The sequence below is a fragment of the Marmota marmota genome, unplaced genomic scaffold, assembly GCF_001458135.2.
Source record: "Marmota marmota marmota unplaced genomic scaffold, marMar, whole genome shotgun sequence".
Taxonomy (NCBI): Eukaryota; Metazoa; Chordata; class Mammalia; order Rodentia; family Sciuridae; genus Marmota; species Marmota marmota.
In genome coordinates this window covers 2,731,127-2,749,949 of record NW_025999924.1, presented here as the reverse complement: position 1 = coordinate 2,749,949, position 18,823 = coordinate 2,731,127, and the positions used below count along the sequence as shown (strand labels likewise).

Sequence of the window (18,823 nt, the reverse complement as noted above, 5' to 3'; positions counted from 1 at the left end):
CCTTCAAAATGCAGCCTGACTATGATTCATGGCCAAAAGCTATAATAACCCTGCCATGTCCTGGAAGCTTTAAGATTCATGGCGTTGAACTTGACACATATACTACAGCACCTTAAAAACGAATCATCTGCTAGTTCAGTATTTTCTTCTCACAATCACTCCCTCCCGGGGCATGTAATTAATTTACTNTTAAAAAAAAAAAAAAAAAGTCAGGATTACTCACACAGTCTTGAAGATGCAATGTCAGCTATCTAGGACAGAAACATCCAAGGCCGTGCTAGAACTCAATTACAACTACATATGCATTACAGCAGGAACTGGCAGGCCTCTGGGCTACAGCAACTATAGGGCTTGTGCTTCCCGACTGCCGGGCTATAATCTATGAAACTGAGCCCAGATCCAGCCAATCAGTTCACTCCTCATAACAAGTCTAACTGGCTCTGGAAAGCTGAAAGGGCTGCACTGGAGCAATGTAGATGAGATATTCCACACAATGATCTGCTTATCTAGAATCATTTTGCCTGGAAAGACCAGAGAAAAATCACTTTGTCTAAGGAAAGGACAGGTGATCTGGCAAAACCACCACGGGACCTGGAGCAAGATCCTCTGGCTTGGCAGTTCAGCACTGCCGGCATTAAAGGACCTGAGGCTCCCCAGAAACCAGAGGGCAACCACCACAGCAGCAAAACACCAAGGTAACTTTCATCTCCCTTTTTATTTTTAGTAGGAATAATGCTCAGTGAAAGGGATCCACATTAAGGAGCTTAGGCAACTCACTAGGCTTTATTTTTATTTCACTTTTCTCTATCCTAAGCTTTTGTAGAATGAATTCTTATTAAGTATGAGTAGAGAGAGGCTTAATGTTCCTGAAATAAACTTGAAACTAAAATGATCAGTTGTAGAGGCCAATAGAGAACTGTCCAGAAGTGTTTTAGAGCTACCTTTCCAGATGGGCCGCCTTTTCATTCATTCACAGAAACAAGGGTAAATGGGGCTGGCAGGGAGGAGGGAGAAAGGGGTTCAGGAGCACAATTGCCTGCTTTCCCTATCTGGGAGGAAATAACTACACCTAGAGAGAATACTGGGAAGTTACTACTGCCTTTCTCCTCTGACTCTTGGCACTGAGCACAGAAGAATGTTCCACAGTGGGAAGGTTGGGGTAGAATACCTTCAGAATCACAAGACAGAGTGACAATGCCCCCATGGTCCAGGTTGTACTTACTAGCTCTTGTTTTACTTTTTCCTTTTTTTGTTGTTTTTTGTTTTATTTTACGTATTTTCTTTACAATACCTTGCTTATTTTCCATACATTTTTTTCAATATTTTTTAGTTGCAGATGGACAAAATACCTTTATTTTATTTATTTATTTATTTATGTGGTGCTGAGGATGGAAGCCAGTGCTCTGCACATGCCAGGCAAGCACTTTACCACTAAGCCACACCCCAGCCCTTATTTCCCATTACATTTTAACTGTTAGTTATGCCAGTTATTTGTTATAACATACTTCTAAATTAGTAGTTATTAAAGAAGCAGTGGGAAACATTTTTAAATCAAAATTACTATAGAAGTGACTGATATAGGAAAGCATAAACAATAACCCCAGAACAGGATTGACATACACATAACCCCAACCCCACACAACTTGGATACTTAACATTCTTTACCTGCTGACAGTTCCTTCCAAGTCCTTAGCAAATTGTTTTTTAACAAATTTTGTAGCAAGTATAATACTAGCAACAACAACAATTTTTTTGCAGTAAACTTTTAAATAACTAAATCAGTCATTATGCTTTCAAAGTGACAACAGAAGTTACACAATATTCAATTTGTGTTGTTGGATTTATAAGTTCCGAAAGGTAAAAGCTAAAAAGAAAAACTTGCTTTGTTTAGTGATAAAATATAAACAGCAGTAATGGAAGAGACATTTATGCACTTTTTGTTTGCTGTAGATAATTGACTAAATTCAACTGGAGATTTGACTCCAGGAAGAAAAAACAACAATATATAGAGAATAGAAAAATTATAATCCATTGGAAGTTTCCTCCCAGGGTTTATTCTTTTAATTGTCCAATTTAGCCAGGGAAGACTATTTCTGCTCTGTTTAAATAGTTTTTTATTTAATTTAACCTGTATTTATTTGACAGTGCTGCTGACTATGGTGACCACATGAAAACAGAAACTTCTGAGAAAGTCAGGCTATTAGCACTGTTGTCTCTTTTACTCAAAGATAATATATATTATTTAGTCTAAAATGAAAAACAAGTCCTTAAGATAATACTGGCATTGAATTCTCGATATCAAACTCCCTGCTTTTCACTCCCTTAATAAAATTCCATTAAAATCCCCTGCACTCTCATATTCAAATCTCTATTTTCAACCAACTAAGCCAAGAATATTCTAAACTGAGTTATGTAAGTCATTACCCAAAAATTTCCCATAGAAAAAACTCACCACCTACAAATTTAAAGAAAATTATCTTGCTGCCTAAGACAATGGCCAACAATCATAGGGCAAGTTTGGAATTGAGTTTTCACAACTTTTGAACATTCTCTGTGTCGACATGTAACTGAGTTTTCAACTGACCCCTGGCTTGATCCTTGGCCCTTAAAAACACCAAAAGTTTTGTTTAACTCAACATTAAACTGTTCATTTGTTACTAATGTTCACCCCAAACCACATTCATAAGAATTTTCTAAAAGAACAGCACTGCCTTCCCTCTTAGAATCATAATGATCACAAAAACCTGAGACATGTGCCTGTAACTGGGCATTTTCCTGGAGATTTATTTTCTATACCCTATTGAAACACAATTCTATGACCAAAGCAAGAACTAATGTGTGTGTGTATCTGTATCTATATCTATCTATATATACGTATAGATAGATGGATAGATAGATAGATATGATAGAGATATTTATATAGATAGATATAGATATGATCTTAGATACTATAATCTTCTTTTGCCTAAAATTGCTAACGCAACATGTCAGAGTCTGCTATAGCAGGCATCCTTTTCAATTCATTAGGACTTTTATTAGCAGGTTCTGGCTAGAGAAACTCTTTCCTGTCATCACCATCAGTTAATATTTGTTAGCTATTGCATCAGATACTGGCTAAGAAGCTCATGGATCCAAGAGTCACCCAAACAGCTGAGTTCAGTTCTTGGTCCTATTTCCTTGATCTTAACCCCAGAGACAATGATTAAGATGATCCCCAACAGAAAAGTAACTCAGGAATGCAAACCCTTTTCTGAAGGAAGAACTGTCAGCAAATCTCAAGTATCAGAGCAGCTATGGTTGACTGAGAAGTTTCTCCAGACTTGGGCCAAGAATGATTTCTGGGCCCATAAGCTAATTTGCCTAGCCCTTAGTTTATGGAGCCAAAGTCACTCATGAGAAAATTATAGGAAACATTCAGACCCACCATGTCAGCACATCAAGCCAATTAAGACTAGCAGGGCATTAACTCCATCCCAGGTGACATGGATAAATAGCCCCAATATTTTCACTATGCTAAGACCTGCTAAAGAAACCCCAGTCTGTGGGATGTTCCCTGGTAGGGAGCAGCTGACAGTTCTAACTCTAACACTGGGAGCCAGCATCTTAGGATGTTAACTGAAAGAAAAATACTTGCTTGGAAAATGTCAATGAGAAGACTTGCCTCATCTTAACAAAAATATTTTAATTTAAATTAAAAAGCATGGGTAGTAGAGATGTGAGTCTGAGGTCACTTTAGGTACTAAGCTTATATTCTTGGTTCAGAAAACAAATCACTTTATCTGGGCACACAGACCTGAAAATGACTTTGCCTTTTGCACATAGGGGGAATTCTTAGTGGTTGGTTTGTTTATTCATTCATTCATTTGTTTGTTTGTTTTGTGGTACTGGGGATCAAACCTAGGGGCCTACGCATGCTAGGCAAGCACTCTACCACTAAGCCATAACACAGACCTGTGTAGTATTAATTCAGTCTCTCCTAAGAATATGAACATACAGAACCATACTAATAATGCATGTGACAAGACTCCAAAATATATTACACTTACGTGTAACACAAACTATCAATTTTTAAATTCACATAGTAAGTAATGAGACCTTAACACAGGATCAGTTTTCTGTGGTCTTGTTCTGTGTCTAAGTTTCTCTAAAGTATTATGACATGGTATACACAAAAATTGGTAATTATGTAATTAGTAAGAGAAAACTTTGGGAGGTACATTACTAATGTCATGCTAAAATTATATCTTTGCTTCTAAAAGCAAAGATATAAAGCAGTAGAACATAGAGGTTGAGGGCATAAAATTTGAAACCAGACTGCCTGGGTTCAAATCCCAGCTCTGACCTTTCCTGCAGGATCTTGGGCAAAAACTACTTAAGAGCACTTTGCCTCAGTCTCCTCAAATGTAAAATGGTGCCATGCTATCTCCTAGGACTGGCGTGAAGATTATGAGCAAATGCATGCCTACAACTGAGCCCATTACATGGTGAGTGTTCAATAAAATTATCATTTTGTTTATTAATTTTATTACAATAAATGTACACAATATTCAAAACAAAGGTAAATTATTTAAACAGGTAGATGTGGTGAAACATATCTATTCTCATCACGTTTCTTGAGGCCTCCAAGAGAATAACACAATAAGGTGGATAGGTCACTGTTTGTTAATTGTCAGTTTTCTGCCTGGTTATAACTTGACACTTTTCACCCTTCCCTTCATTTAGTACTTCACACAAGGACACATACCTAGGACGTGACATAGAGGGGTAATTGCAATAGATATGATACATATGATAGTTGGCACAAAGTTCAGGCTAGTTAAAGATTCCTGCATGAAAGGAAAAAAAGTAATGGAAGTCATTAATCTTCATCCCTGGTATGCTAACCGAAAGAGATTCCAATGGAGAGGGAAAAAGAGAGAGAGAGAGAGAGAAAGAGAGAGAGGGAGAGTTACCTATCATGAACAGCTGTGCTGATTATCCACAATACATGAACCGTGTCTGGAATTCATGCTGAATTCCCAGCTTAAAAATGGAAGAACATTGAAGCTAATTATCTCGTCTCCTCCCAGCAGTGAGGGACTTTTCAGAGAGGGAGAATATTAACTGAGAGTTAGACAGACTCACTGAGAAGGGAAAAGGAAAATACATAATGTGCTTGGTTAAGGAATGTGTACACTGGGGAAGGAGAATAGACTTCTACACTCATTCATTCACTCACTCATGAGGAAGCCCCACCCTCATCCTCAGCTTTGACACAAATACCCACCCTTAAGCACACCCTTCCCTGGCACCCACTATCTAGACCAAGAACAATGATGTCCATCACTGTGAGCCCTTCCTGTCACTCCTCTTCATAGAAGGTGGTTACTCGCTACTGAGTAAATTAATGAATCTGTACCACTTGCCACATAAACTAGCACTAAAAGACAAACATTGAACAAATTGGGGGACATTTCAGTTTAGAAAAAAAAAAAAAAGGCCTAAAAATGAAATGTAGGGCAAGATCAGAATTACAATGAAATCAAATGTTAAGACTTAATAGACCTGAGACAAACTTTGCTATAGGCAGGAATCATCTCTGATCTTTCTCAGCAAGTTGATAAAGAAATGCAGTAAAGGGGCTGGGGATGTGGCTCAAGCAGTAACGCGCTTGCTCGCCTGGCATGCGTGGGGTGCTGGGTTCGATCCTCAGCACCACATAAAATAAAATAAAGATGTTGTATCCACCGAAAAATGAAAAATAAATATATATAAAAAAAAGAAATGCAGTAAAGCCCACTGTGGTTGCCAGAAATAATCACATATTTGAAAGCTTTGTGTGGGGCCTGGCTAAGAGTTGAATGAGCTAAGCTAAGTCGTTTTGACTCTAGTTATCCTGTTCCTAGCAGAAGAAGGATTGGGGGTTAAGGGGTATCTAGGACTCAGCAGTGGGTCTTTATCTCTGCCTTCTCCCTCAATTGGTTCAGCGACAGAATCGGACATGGAATCCCCCTCCCAGAACCCATTCGTACCATTGAGGTGTCACCACCTGAAACATTGCTTGTGTCTAGGAGGTGGCCAAGGGGACCATTACGCAGCACCAGGCATTCACTGAAGAAGAGGAGCATGGGAGGTGCTGGAGAATTTTAAGAAATAAAATAACTGCTCTGGTTCAGATGTTGGTCCTAGGATGGCAGTATTGGGAGGTGCTTAGGTCACTGGAGACATGTCCCTGAAGGGAACTGTGGGACCCTGGTCCCATTCTGTGCTTCCTGATTCATGTTCAGTTTACTCCATCATGTACTCCCACCATGATGTGCAATCACTGCCGAAAGCCCAAACCACTGGGGCTACCCAATCTTGGAGTAGAACTCTGAACTAGAATAAACCTCTCTTTACTTCCTAAGTAGCCTGTGTCAAGTATTTTGTTACAGTGACAGTAAGCCAACTAACATAGTAACCCTTAGAATTGAGACAGATCTAGTTATCTTTAGCCCTTCTCTTACTTTTGCCCCCTCCCCTTCCCCAAACTCAGTCTCCCTGTGTTCACCAGCTTCCTCCTCCAAAGTGACCCACAGAGGGACCTACCCTCTCTTCTCACCAGATGAATCTTTCGAAGCCATTCCCAGAGCAATAGATAAAACTAGCCTGTGAAAATATGATTAAATGTTTCTGCTACCTTCCAACTGGTATTTCATTTTATAGGGCTTTCCAGAAATAAAGCTGAGAAGCAAATAAAAAAGAAAAACACTAGTGAATATTTCAGGCCCCATGGAGCATGACAATGAAGACATGCAGAAGGCAGGCAGGGCTTTCTGGGCCTGGGAATCACACCACCACATCAGCCACCTCTCTCAGGCATAAGCCAGCTCCTGTATGCATAGTCCTGGGTCAAGGAGAATGATATTGGTTCACTTCTCCATGCAGGGCTACACACATTATACAAGCTGTATAGCCTCTATGGTCCCTCTCTATGTCCAGAGTGCAGGCTACCACCAAGCAAGGAAAGATTTCCCACAACAAAAGTGAATACCATAGAATTCCCCCAAAGTAATTTGGCTCTGGAAGCACATTTACTGTGATAAGCAACTAAAGAGATATGGGTAGCTCTGTGTCTCAGAGTCCATAGGACTTTATTTTATTTATTTATTTACTGTGATAATTTAAGAACAGAAATAAGAGGAGTGGAGCACTATAAACTCACAGTGGCCCTTGAACTTGTTAAAATGGTAGATACCTGACTCCCATTACAGAATGCTAATGCTATTGTTCTAAAATAGAGACAAGGAAACTGCATTTTCATTGCCCATTCTTGTAAAGCCAGTCATTGGTGCCCAGTCCTATAGAAACATTGAGACAGGGAATTTAAACCACTTAACACAAAGCCTAGAGCATGGCAAGTTCTCAACAGCAAGACTCAGAATCAGTTCCCAACTTCATACACTCAACTTAGACTTGACCTATTGCTAAGTGAAAATTACACATAGGTGTGGCAGAATAGTAGCAAGCCCGGAATTATTTGAGTGCAGTAAAGAGACATGAGAGTGGGGGTACAGGACAGAGAGGCTAATTTGTGTTCTAATGATCCTTTAACCATTAATGTAAACTCTTCAACCCCAATTATCTTCTATTCCACAGTGTCAAGAGTTCTGAAAAGATTACACAACAACATGAAAAATAATTATCCATGGACCAGAAATTTCCAAAGTGAAAACATTCAAATATTGCCTTTATTTTTAAGACTCAGATTCAGAAAGCAAAATAAAGTTATTTGTTTGTTTTATAGTGCAAAGTAGGCCCCGAGTGAATAGAGTTGAAAAGTGGCTGACTCCACCAACTTTAGCACAGTATCAGAGAACTGAATCCCAAACCCAGTTGGCTATTGTTCTCCCATGAGACCTGGCCATTTCACTTTACTGATGATGAGGGTCCTCTGCAGGTGGCTGATGCTGAGCATGTCTACTTGCCACTTGGAATCACACCTCTCAATAAATGGGGTGGACTTCAGGAAGTCTTCTGTTTGGCTTGCATGCTCCTGAGCATAGGACAAAGCTCTGTTGTTTAAGAGCATAAACAACAAAAGCATTGTTCTTGCAAACCAAGAGGAAAACTGTAGATCTATCCAAAATCACTTGGTCTTAAAACTGCCTAAGGATGACAAGAATGAGGTATTATTTTAGGCCACCCATCAGTGCCAGTCATTCAATCTCCTCTCTTGGCTTCAGAAAACAATGACTCAATATGGCCATTTTCTGACAGACTTCAGCCTTAGGAAAATACTGTTCCACATATTTGGAACTAGGGCTCTTCCTGCATTAAAATAAATGGAAGCTATTCAAAGCCCATCTCTCTTTGAATCTTGGGCATATGAACACAGCTGTTTGTACTCAAATAATGAAAGAAAGAAGAAAACTCTGAATGAAAAAAAAAAAAATCAAAGACTGTTTTTACTCCATCCCGGTGCTTGACATGGGTTTTACTGCAATTCTCACAATGACCTGTAAGATGCTGGTATTGTTATCCCCATTTTTACCAAGAATAAGAAAGTTTAAATAAATTTTCCTAAGGAAGAAAAATAGATAAGCCGCACAGCTTGAAGTCAAATCAGAAACAGTAAAAGTATACAATCTTTCCTGTTAAGATTTAAATGAATAACTTCTCATGCATCTACTATTATAACTTTATATAAATGTGACAGTTCTAACAACCTGTTTTGTACCACTCAACTTTCCACGTCAATATCTGAAGCACTGCACTATTTTTTTATTGAATACATGAGATTTCAGATTTTGTGGCAGATATTTGCCATAATTCACCATGCCTGTGCCCTATTGATAAATATTGATGTTATTTCTAGTTTTCCCCTTATATACACATTTGCAAACATACTACATAAATGTGTTTTCATTTTTGTGTAGTTTCCTCCTTAGGATAAATCCCAGACTGCAAACTGTTGAGCAAAGAGCTGTCCATTTTACATTTCAATACTTCTGAGCCACCTGCCCTCCTGAAAGGTTGTAGCAGGCAGCTGCAAGAATACACCCAGTTCCTCCAACCCACCAGCACACCAGGTTGCACCAACCATTTACATTTCTGCCAAAATCACAGGGGGAAGTAGAAGCATTCCTATTCTTATCTGATTAGGCCTCTTTTTTTATGTATTGGTCACTTGAATTCTTCCAGAAATTAATTATCCCCATTCTCTATCTTTCTATTGGAATCTAACTTTTAAATTTTTCATGAGGGCTTTCTCCCACCCCTTGCTGTTTTCTTGTTGTCTGGGCCCTCCAGAGCCTATGTGCTAGTATATTGGAGACTTTTGATTTAGAGCCAAGAAAACTTCGGCAACATATTACCAGGGTGATTAGTCAAGTGCCATAAAATATGTTCGAAGAAGAAAAACTGGTTAAGTCTAAAGAACAGAAAACCATAAACTTCTCCTTGGTTGTCTGCTTCAGAAATAGGTCAGCCCCTGACTTTATCAGCTGTTGTTTATCTTACCAGAAACAATGATCCATTCAGACTTAATCTTGTTCTTCTGCACAGAGAAATTTGGATAATAGAAGAGGGGCCAAGAACAGTTTGGAGGAACATTCCAAGAAAAGGGGGACTGAGCACTGATGTGGGCAAGCGCACGCGCACACACACACACACACACACACACACACACACGCACACACACACTTCTATGCCCCAGGAAGAGGCAGACCACAAAGAATCACAGATTGTTTGTGCTGAGGCCTGGCTTAGAGATGCCCTCACACAGAGGAAAATGAGTAACTTGTCTAAAATCATCAGGAAAAGAGTAATTCCTGACTCCTGCATCCGAGCTCTTGCCACTAGAGGACACTGGCCAGAGGTAAAGCAGAGCCCAAGCTGAGTCCCTAGAGCTTAGGACATTGATTTTGCCTCCCAGAGTCCCAAAGTTATATTAAAGAGCATTATGGCAAGAATACCCTCACCCTGACCCAGGAATTTACACAAAGAGGGCTCAGCCACACAACCGGCCAGCATCTTCCTACTACTGCCTGATCTGATTGCTATAGGCAAAGGGCTTCAGGGACAATGTTATTCTGCCCTCTTGTTCCAGTACTCAAGAAAGAACATGACCAAATGCAATCAGCAAAGCAGGGCTGGTGTCCAGCTTTTCTCCTTACAAATAGCACTTGCATAATTAGCTTAATTTATTCCACCCTGTCTGCTCAGATTCAGCCAAATTCAGGCTCTGAGCTGAAGAAAACTGAGCCTGACCATATAATAGTCCTAGCCTCACAGATGGGCTCCTGTCTTATCCAGGAGAGATCCAGATATGTCCAAATCCCTGAAAGGAGAACCTGAAGAAGAAACGCAGCCTCACATGCATTCCACTGAGATGACCAAAGACAAGCAGCCAGTCGGCCATCCAACTCAGTAATATGCTAGTCCCATCATGAAACTTTGCCAAACCCAAACAAAGGCCACACTTCACCCAACACAGATGCTTAAAAGTGATGCTGGAAAGCCAGCCTCTCCATCACTTCTCAACTTGTAAGCATTTTTCTAATATCTACATGGGCCAAGAGAATAAATAGTTCACAGTGAGATTTGAAGAACAACAGGGAAAACTATTTAGAATGGTCTAGAATTCAACAGGGGGATTGATTTGTGCCAGGAGTTACACATAATTATACCATTTAATCCTCACTACTTCCTATGTAGGCCTTTTTTACCCAAACATGTACAAAAGCAAGCTGAGGAAATTATAGAGAATAGCACATTTCTGGGCTCAGCTGACTTCTCTACAGAATTTTATGGACTTTCACTGTGACATTACCAGTTCTTCCAAAAGACGAAAGGAAAAGTCTGTCTTGAATGTTAACCTATTATAAAGGTCAGTTCCTGTCTTCTTAACAGACTGATTCCCCTCCGCTTCCTCCTTGGGTGGGAGATTGGGGGCTGGGTGGTTATCTATCTTATGCTGCTGTCACTCTTTGGGAAGAGGATGCTTCCCATAAGAGAAAATTCTTTCCAAAACTTGGTGCTTATTTTAGGAGAGCTGTGTGGATTCCCAGCCATCGTCACACAGGAAATCTTATACCTCTAAATCAAAGATAAACTCTTCAAGTAAATTTCAGAAACCCTATTGTTCATTGTAGACTCTAAAAATAAACAGCAAAGACTGAGACAGAGGAAGTTGAACCGCTGGTCCGGAGCATTTGGGAACACATGAATTTTCAGCAGATAAGCTAAACCCTATAGTATATTTCTCTCATCTTTGGAGTTTTTCCAACAGCTTTCATAGTTCCAAGGGTTTTTCTGCTGATTCCAAAAGTTACATTACATCTGATTCGTTTTTGTTACTCAAAACATTCACTTTTGATGAGTAAATTTGCTACTTCAAAAAAATTTCTCCAAACAATGGTCTAAAAGAAACTGATCCAAAGGAGTTTTCTACTTGGAAATATTTATAATATACCTATACAATACTACATTAGGGAAAATATCTAATCCCACAGTTAATCCAAAACAAAATATGACTTATAAGTACTAAGTACTTATAAGCAACTCAATAAATAAATGATAGTGATAATAGTAACATGCATTTAGAGAAATTTGTTATTTCAAAACATTTTCTCACATGTCATTTTAAATGACCCTCAAAATGCCCATGGCAGGGGCACTGCAAACTTGCTTATATATAACGACTTATATCCTGGCTTTGTCACTTGTTAGCTCTGTGACCTCGGGCAGTTTACTTAAGTAATCTGAGCCTCAGCTCTTTCAATTGTGAAACATGAATGATAATCCTTCCTTGCAGAATGGATGAGAGACTTACAGACAACATATGCCAAAGGCACAGCAAGTACCAAACATATGGCAGATATTTAGAAATGGAAATGATCACTATTATTATAAGGCAGGACTGATATCATTATCCCTTCTTAAAGTTGAGGCAGCTGAGCTGAAAGAGCTCAACTGATTCTCCCAGTCACTACAGCCACCAGAATACCAGAGTTAGGACTGGAACGTGGGTCTCCAATCTGCCAAAGAAAAGAATTCTCTGCATTCTTCAAAACTCAATCTGTGAAAAGTAGAATTATTGCAAAACAAGAGAGTTGATCTATGAATCTTGAAGATAGTCAATCCATGCTTTCAACAGCAAAAGGCAATTAAGTTAAAGCTCTGCCGCCATGATATTGTTCTCAACAGGAACACAATTTAACTGAAGCAAATGTGTCTTGTTTGGAGATAGCCAACACCTTCTAAGGATTTGATGCATTTTATCTTCACCATCATTCATATCTTTTTTTTAATGACCTGCTTTCAAACTTTTACTAATCCTGACATTTCTGAGTGGGTCATTTGCCCATCAATTGAAGGGAAATCATTTCTGAACAAAATAAATCAAAAGTAAGAGACACTTACCACCTCCAGAATGCTCCTGGAGCTCACCAGTTCAATTACCATTTCAAATACTCAGTTTATCCCTCCTAAGCAGGAATATGGGTCATTTTAAGACTTTTGGTAGTTTCTGACACATGCCGGACAGAACATTTTTATCTTCATTTTTTTTCAGTTCCAGATTTAAAATTAATTCTATATGTTCTTCTCAAAATGTATTTATAATAAGTTATTACATGCAGCATTTTTGACAATAATTTGAGACCTGCCTCAAATTAGGATGTTTTCAAAACCCTAAACAAGAACAAACTTCCGTGATGCTCTCTATAGACAGTAGCTGGGATGTTTGTGAAATCACTGAAATAATACTGAAGCTGAGTATCATTTATCTTGTCTATCACGTGCTGGAATATTTGGAGTAAAGACAATCAAATGAGTGTCAATATTAACGCTAATGAATGAAAATGGAAGAGAGAAAGAGTGAGAGAATCCAGAAACACTCTCTCCCCTACATACCTGGTAGAAAACAAGTCAAAACATGTGATGATTTATAGACAGCTACAAGAACATCAACATTGTAAATATTTACTTGATACCAAGCCCAATGTGCTATTTAGCCAATAACTATTCCAAGTTGTTAGTAAGTTCTCCTTTCACTTCTTTATTCTTGTCTATTTTTTTTTTCTTTCTTTGGAACTTCTGTTTTTTTAATACCTAGATTTCTTTGCATTTATTTCTATTTTCCTTTATCCCCTGTTCTTTGTTACATGAAAGTATTCTCAGCACAATCAAGAGTCTATAGAAATGTAAGGTTGTTGTATTATTGCTTCTTGTCATCTTTCTTACTCATGTCAAGACAAGTGAAAGGTCTTTATATTCTCACTATTGTTACTATAACTTGTTCCTCCCGGTTTTGTCTCACCTGGACTTCCACAGGTTTTTTAGAATATAACGTATAAATATCAATTTATAAGGGCAGAGTTGAAGATCTTTCCACTTTTTAAATCTGGAAGCCAGCAACATTCTTTGAACACCATCTGCAAGCATAATAATTGCACTGAAACTACAGGGGAAATTCCAAGGACATGAAAGATGTTTCTTGACCTGAGTAAGCTTCATGCCCAGTTAGAGTGACAAGCCATACAATGAGCACCTAAAGGGGACCTCTGTAAGATGTACAGATAACTAGAGTTCACACAGAGGGACAATTCAAGTCAGCCAGGTTGAGCTCATCATGCAAAGTTTTCCAAAAACAAATTTTAAAAAGGAAAAGAGTGATGAGAAGTAAAAAGGAATAAGAACATTCTACCTGACCTGTTTCTGTTAGTAAATAATTTCTGTAATCTTCTGCAGGCCCCTAGGGACTATAAGCTCTCTGATACCTTTTTTTTATTATTTTTGTTTTGAATATATTATCAAAAGCTCCCTTGGAACTTAAGAAAGCTCTAATATATCTTATTTTATGCATTTTTTTAACTTCCTCGATCTGCATATTGCTTTTGTATAATCACAGCTTGATTCTCTAGTTCTATCAGGGTTTTGGTTTTTTTTTAGGTCCTTTTAGGTATATTTTTAGAATGACATGTGAAAGGCAACTTTTTTTTTTTTTGAAAAGCCATTCTGCTACATCTGCTGTTTGAGACAGCACTTGAGACTTTATTTCATCCCTCCCTGATGCTCTATGTTGTCCTTCAGGCAGTTTTATTCTCTCTGCAAAAAGGATCAGGTTACAAAACAGCCTTCTCTACACTGAAGTGGGGGAAGCCAAAGCCAAATGATCTAAATATAGTCAGAATCTGTTGGACAGTTGATCAATAAGCACCAAGCCGGGAATGTAATTGTTTCTACCATCTTTTTCCAACACTCTGCATTTTCTTTTTCAATTTTATTTGACACCAAAGTTGATAAAGTGGCTCTTCCTTGAAAATGAAAATGCATCATGGTAAAAAAAAAGGGGGGGGGGCAGGATATTTTAAACAAGAAGCCAGACTCCCAATACCAGAAAAGCTTCTGTTTGTTGCTTTCTTAATGACAGACACAGGTTGAAGACCAGGCTATAAACAAAAGAGCTCCTATAAACTGAGCCTCCCCACACAAACGCATCAAATGCTTCACCCACCTGCTTATGGGACACATACATTTTGTTCCAAAATAAGAGTATAGTGCCAAATTCAAATATCCAGATGCAATTAATATGTACTATATTTGCATAAAAGTGAGTTTGCCCATTCCTGAAAATTAGAATTTCTTGGGAGGAGGCTGTTGATAAATTGAAGAAGAAATAAAAGAGAGGAAAAGCACTGTAAGAGAGTATAGCAAGGGGAGACTTGGGTGGCCAAAGAACAACTTGAGGGGTAAATAATATTTCACAAGTAATAGTTTCACATTATTTCCAAAGGCCAATCACAGCAAGGGCCATGAAGAAGGCATCAGCATCTGTTAGCCCTCTGTCAATCAGGGCTCTCACCACCATTTTTTCACCTTTAGGCACCATGAACAATTTGCCTACTTGCTTCCAACCAAGCAAATTTAATAAAGCCCATAGTTCATCCATGTGACTTCAAGTTTTAAGAAAATAACCTTAGGATGAAGCTTTTGTTTCACAAGTTATCTTTTCTCCACGCAGCCCTGTCTTCTAGATGGAGAATGAAGAGCTCCCAATGGAAGAAAGCATATCCATGTACATTTTTCTCCATTGTGAGACGTCAAGCCGAGTGCTCTGTAATACAGCCATGGGTGTTTGCCCATTGTAAGCCAGTGTCATATTTGTCTTGTGCTTTTCATCATACATTTGATTTAGCAGGCAAATTTTCAAGGCTCAGCGCTGATGGATGTACCCTGGAGCCAACTTCAAAGCCAGACCTTAGATTTATGGAAATAAATAAGCATAGTACTTCAATTACAAGTTCCTACTTTGAATTCCAATGTGCACATAAAAATGTTCATCCTAAAAATCCTGCCCTTGATTTTTTGACCCAGGAAGTCTCTTGATTTTGCTCTTAGCACCATTCTCATCTCACCGTGCCATTTTAACTCAGTCTGCTTTCACAAATACAGTATAAAAATTGAGTTCCACCATGTCCTATAATATATGTCTCTTTTTGCTAATTGGCAAGTGATTTTTGCAAATTGGTGAGAGATTTTTAAAAAGTCACCCTGACTAACTCTGGCCAAGCTGGGTAGCAGCTGGAAAGCCCACAGAGCCAACCCAATTTGCATCATCTTATCAAAGCTTTCAAAGTTTGGATACCAGTCAGCTGGTACCATAGTGAATTAGAGCAGTTCCCTACTTTGCCTATAGGTCTGAGACCCCATGGCAAGTTCTCAAAGGGGACTAAACAGGGGCAGGTAAACAAAGTCAGCTGTACAAGAGCCTGCTACTGCAAAGCATACAGAAAATGACAGAGATGCAGACCTGAAAGAACCAGAATATGTATCCACACACATGCATGTGTATACACATACATACACACAAACATGAAGTCACACGTGCACATATGTGCATGTATACTCCTGTACACACATGACACAGTGGGAAAATAGTTGTGACATACTAAAGGGAATGAAAATTTCAAAATTACTGTGAATATACTTTCAAGACTCCAAGGTTTGGAAGAGGGTATTCCACAAGTGATTCCTCTACCTTAAACAATTAGGACAAAAAAAAAAAAAAAAAAAGGCAAGGGGCAGGGGTGGTGAATCCCTGAAAATACAGAGCATACCACCAGCAGAGAATAAAAGACACTAATGCTGCCAAAGATTAGTACACAGAATTCAGATTTAATAGTAAAAAACAGAGTGGGGGGGGGGGGAACAAAAGAGAAAAAAGAGACCAAAAAGGAGAAGAAAAGAGAAGCCAAAGTTTCAAAGAGAGCTAAGTACAAAGGTTTAAGCTGAAATGACACTGCAGGAATAAAGGAGGCTTGTAACTGAATTACTATGAAATAACGTTGGGCCCAAAATGAGTGATGGAACATTTTTAAATGTAGGAACTAAAAAATCAGGATGAGACATTCTTTAAGTAAATTATAATTCAAATGGGATAAAAATACAGTTTAACATTAGGTAAATCATAATTCAAATAGGACAATATAGTTTAACATTTGGGGGATTTATAAAAATATGCAGTCGATTTGACAATTTTGAAAAATACAACAATAAAAAAGAATAAGGAAGGAAGAGAAACATCCTATTAATGAAAGAGAATCTCTGTTATCATACATTCTTCTGGTCACATCTATGCAAATTGTGATTACACTGTCTATGCTGTGACTTTGTCAGCATCACAACTTGTCATAATTTTTCATGATGTTAAATGATCTCTAAAACTATAATTTTTAGACAGTTTGATGCCTAATTTTTATACTATGAACAAAAGTGCATGAATACCTTCATACATAATTTTTAATTACTTTCTTTTTCTAATTACATAGTAATTGCTTCCTTAGAATATACTCTTTTTTTATATTTGAGAAGAAAATAAAGGGTAAAAGCTGGTCCTCTGGATTCATTAAAGCTTTTCTTTATATTCTTTTTAGTTACATACAATACCAGGATACACCCTGACATCATCACAAAAGCATGGAACACAATCCACTCCAATTCAGTCCCCAGCACTTCCCCGCTGCCCCCTACTCCCCTCCCTCCACTCCACCCATCCTTCTTCTATGCACTTGAAGGATTCGAAAGTGCAAAATAACTTTTTAAAAATTTTGTACCATTTTTTTGCCACTTACAATATATAAAATTTTGTTTCACCACACACTAGGCACCATGAGCATTTAGGAGAAAAAAAAGTCTTTTGTTTGATTAGTGGGGGTCAGAGGCACCTTTAATCTAAATCCAATTTGCTATTCAATACATACATTCAACTCCTGAATATGCACAGAAGTTCTTATACTTTTTATAACCATGAACTGCTTTGAGAGTAATGTGAAACCTTTGAGAGTAATGTGAACTTCTTTCTGTAAACATGTTCACATACAGTGAGATAAATTCCCTGGAGCTCCATCATAGAACAATCTCTAACTGACTTCCAAACATCCGACCCAGGTGGGACATCTGAGCCATTTATAATCTGGGATGTCAATAATTAGTTCAAGCACATAGAAACATGCATGGTTTGGTGGGAAAGGATTCAGCTTGAGCCATGAGGCTTGCTTTCCAGCTTTAGCTGGAAACATGTTTAGATCCTTGTCACAGGCTGGGCCTCTAGGTTCCCTTCCATCTGCAAATCCCTGGAGTTCCAAGATAATGTCACCCTTCCTTGGCATGTTGTAGACGTCTGTTCTATGGAAAGTTCATGGTTATTTTCTCTTTCTAGGTTCCTTGTTTTCAGGAGTAGATGGGACTATCTTCAACTCTATTTGATATTTTCTCCAGAATACCCATTAATGTCAATACCATTGACTGCATACATCTCTTGTCTTCCATGACAAATTGGGAACTTCTTGGGGGCATAAAGTGTGTCTAACTCAACTGTGCCTAATTTATTTAACATATTCACCAGTAAATATCTATTACAATGAACTGAGAAAATTCTAAACAAAATAGAAATATGTTTAGGATTTTGTTCCAAACAAAAGAGAATAGTGTCTACAATATCAAATAAAAGGAGTTCAGTTTTGCTTGGATTGATTATAATTCTTCGAAGTGTCTAAACATGCATATGTATTGACCATCTTTTCAGCTTAAATAAAAATGTTTACTCAGTTGATTTCTCTTATTCACAATAGTTATTGTGCTGCTATGAAGTTGCTGAAAATACTGAATTAGCAAATACTAGGCATTACTCCTAGGAGAAAACAAGGTAAGCCTCTGGTCACAACATAGCCATCAACCAATCCTTAAATAACCCTGTTGTATGTGTTTCTGTGTACATGCATCTTATCTAATATATATTGTTAGTTCTTACCACTGAATGCACGCTGTCAACACCTCTACAATTCAGTCCTGAAAGAAGTATATGTAACTCACATGTGTCTTCTTCAAGGCACCTTTCTGCTGTCTTTCACTTAGGAATGCTAGTCAATGCTTGAGCACTATGTTTCGAAACCATTTCACACAGGGGTATCACCAGCGAAAAGTGCAAAAACTCAAAAACACAGCACGAACCATACCATGAAAAAGATACTTGCTTACAGTCAGAACTGAAACAAGAAGGCTAAGCATCACCTTTTCTAGCCTCAGCTGGGAATATACATATCTTGTGGCTTGCTCTGTGCTTGTCCACAAATGATTGCAAAAGCTTGTAAGTACCACTTTGAGGACTACAGATAAATTTTAGTGAATAGCCAAATTCCCACATAGACGAATAGATGAATTCTGTTAATAAAGATTGACTGTACACTGATTTTTCTCTCCATTCAATTAGCATTACATCATTTTTAGCACCTGATTTCCCCTCCAAATATAAAGGCTCCTGGAAGTTTCTTCTTCTCCTCCTCCTCCTCCCCCTCCTCCT

At 38.3% G+C, this 18,823-nt stretch overlaps 1 protein-coding gene and 1 long non-coding RNA gene across 4 annotated transcripts in view; one reads left to right on the top strand and one right to left on the bottom strand.

Moving 5' to 3' along the window:
- Positions 1-18,823, bottom strand: part of Pde4d (phosphodiesterase 4D) — a 1,424,195-nt gene that overhangs the window by 1,332,337 nt on the left and 73,035 nt on the right. Inside the window, exon 1 of one of the 3 annotated variants that reach the window (XM_048800089.1) lies at positions 224-344. The exons of the other annotated variants lie outside the window; for them this stretch is intronic. The gene's annotated coding sequence lies outside the window, so the exon portion shown is untranslated. Of the gene's footprint in view, positions 1-223; positions 345-18,823 lie in introns of those variants that run through there. 3 annotated transcript variants of the gene reach the window in all.
- LOC125615767 lies at positions 557-18,076 on the top strand. Its single transcript, XR_007346362.1, has 3 exons — positions 557-695; positions 4,431-4,484; positions 14,987-18,076. It is a non-coding gene; the product is annotated as an uncharacterized LOC125615767 (long non-coding RNA).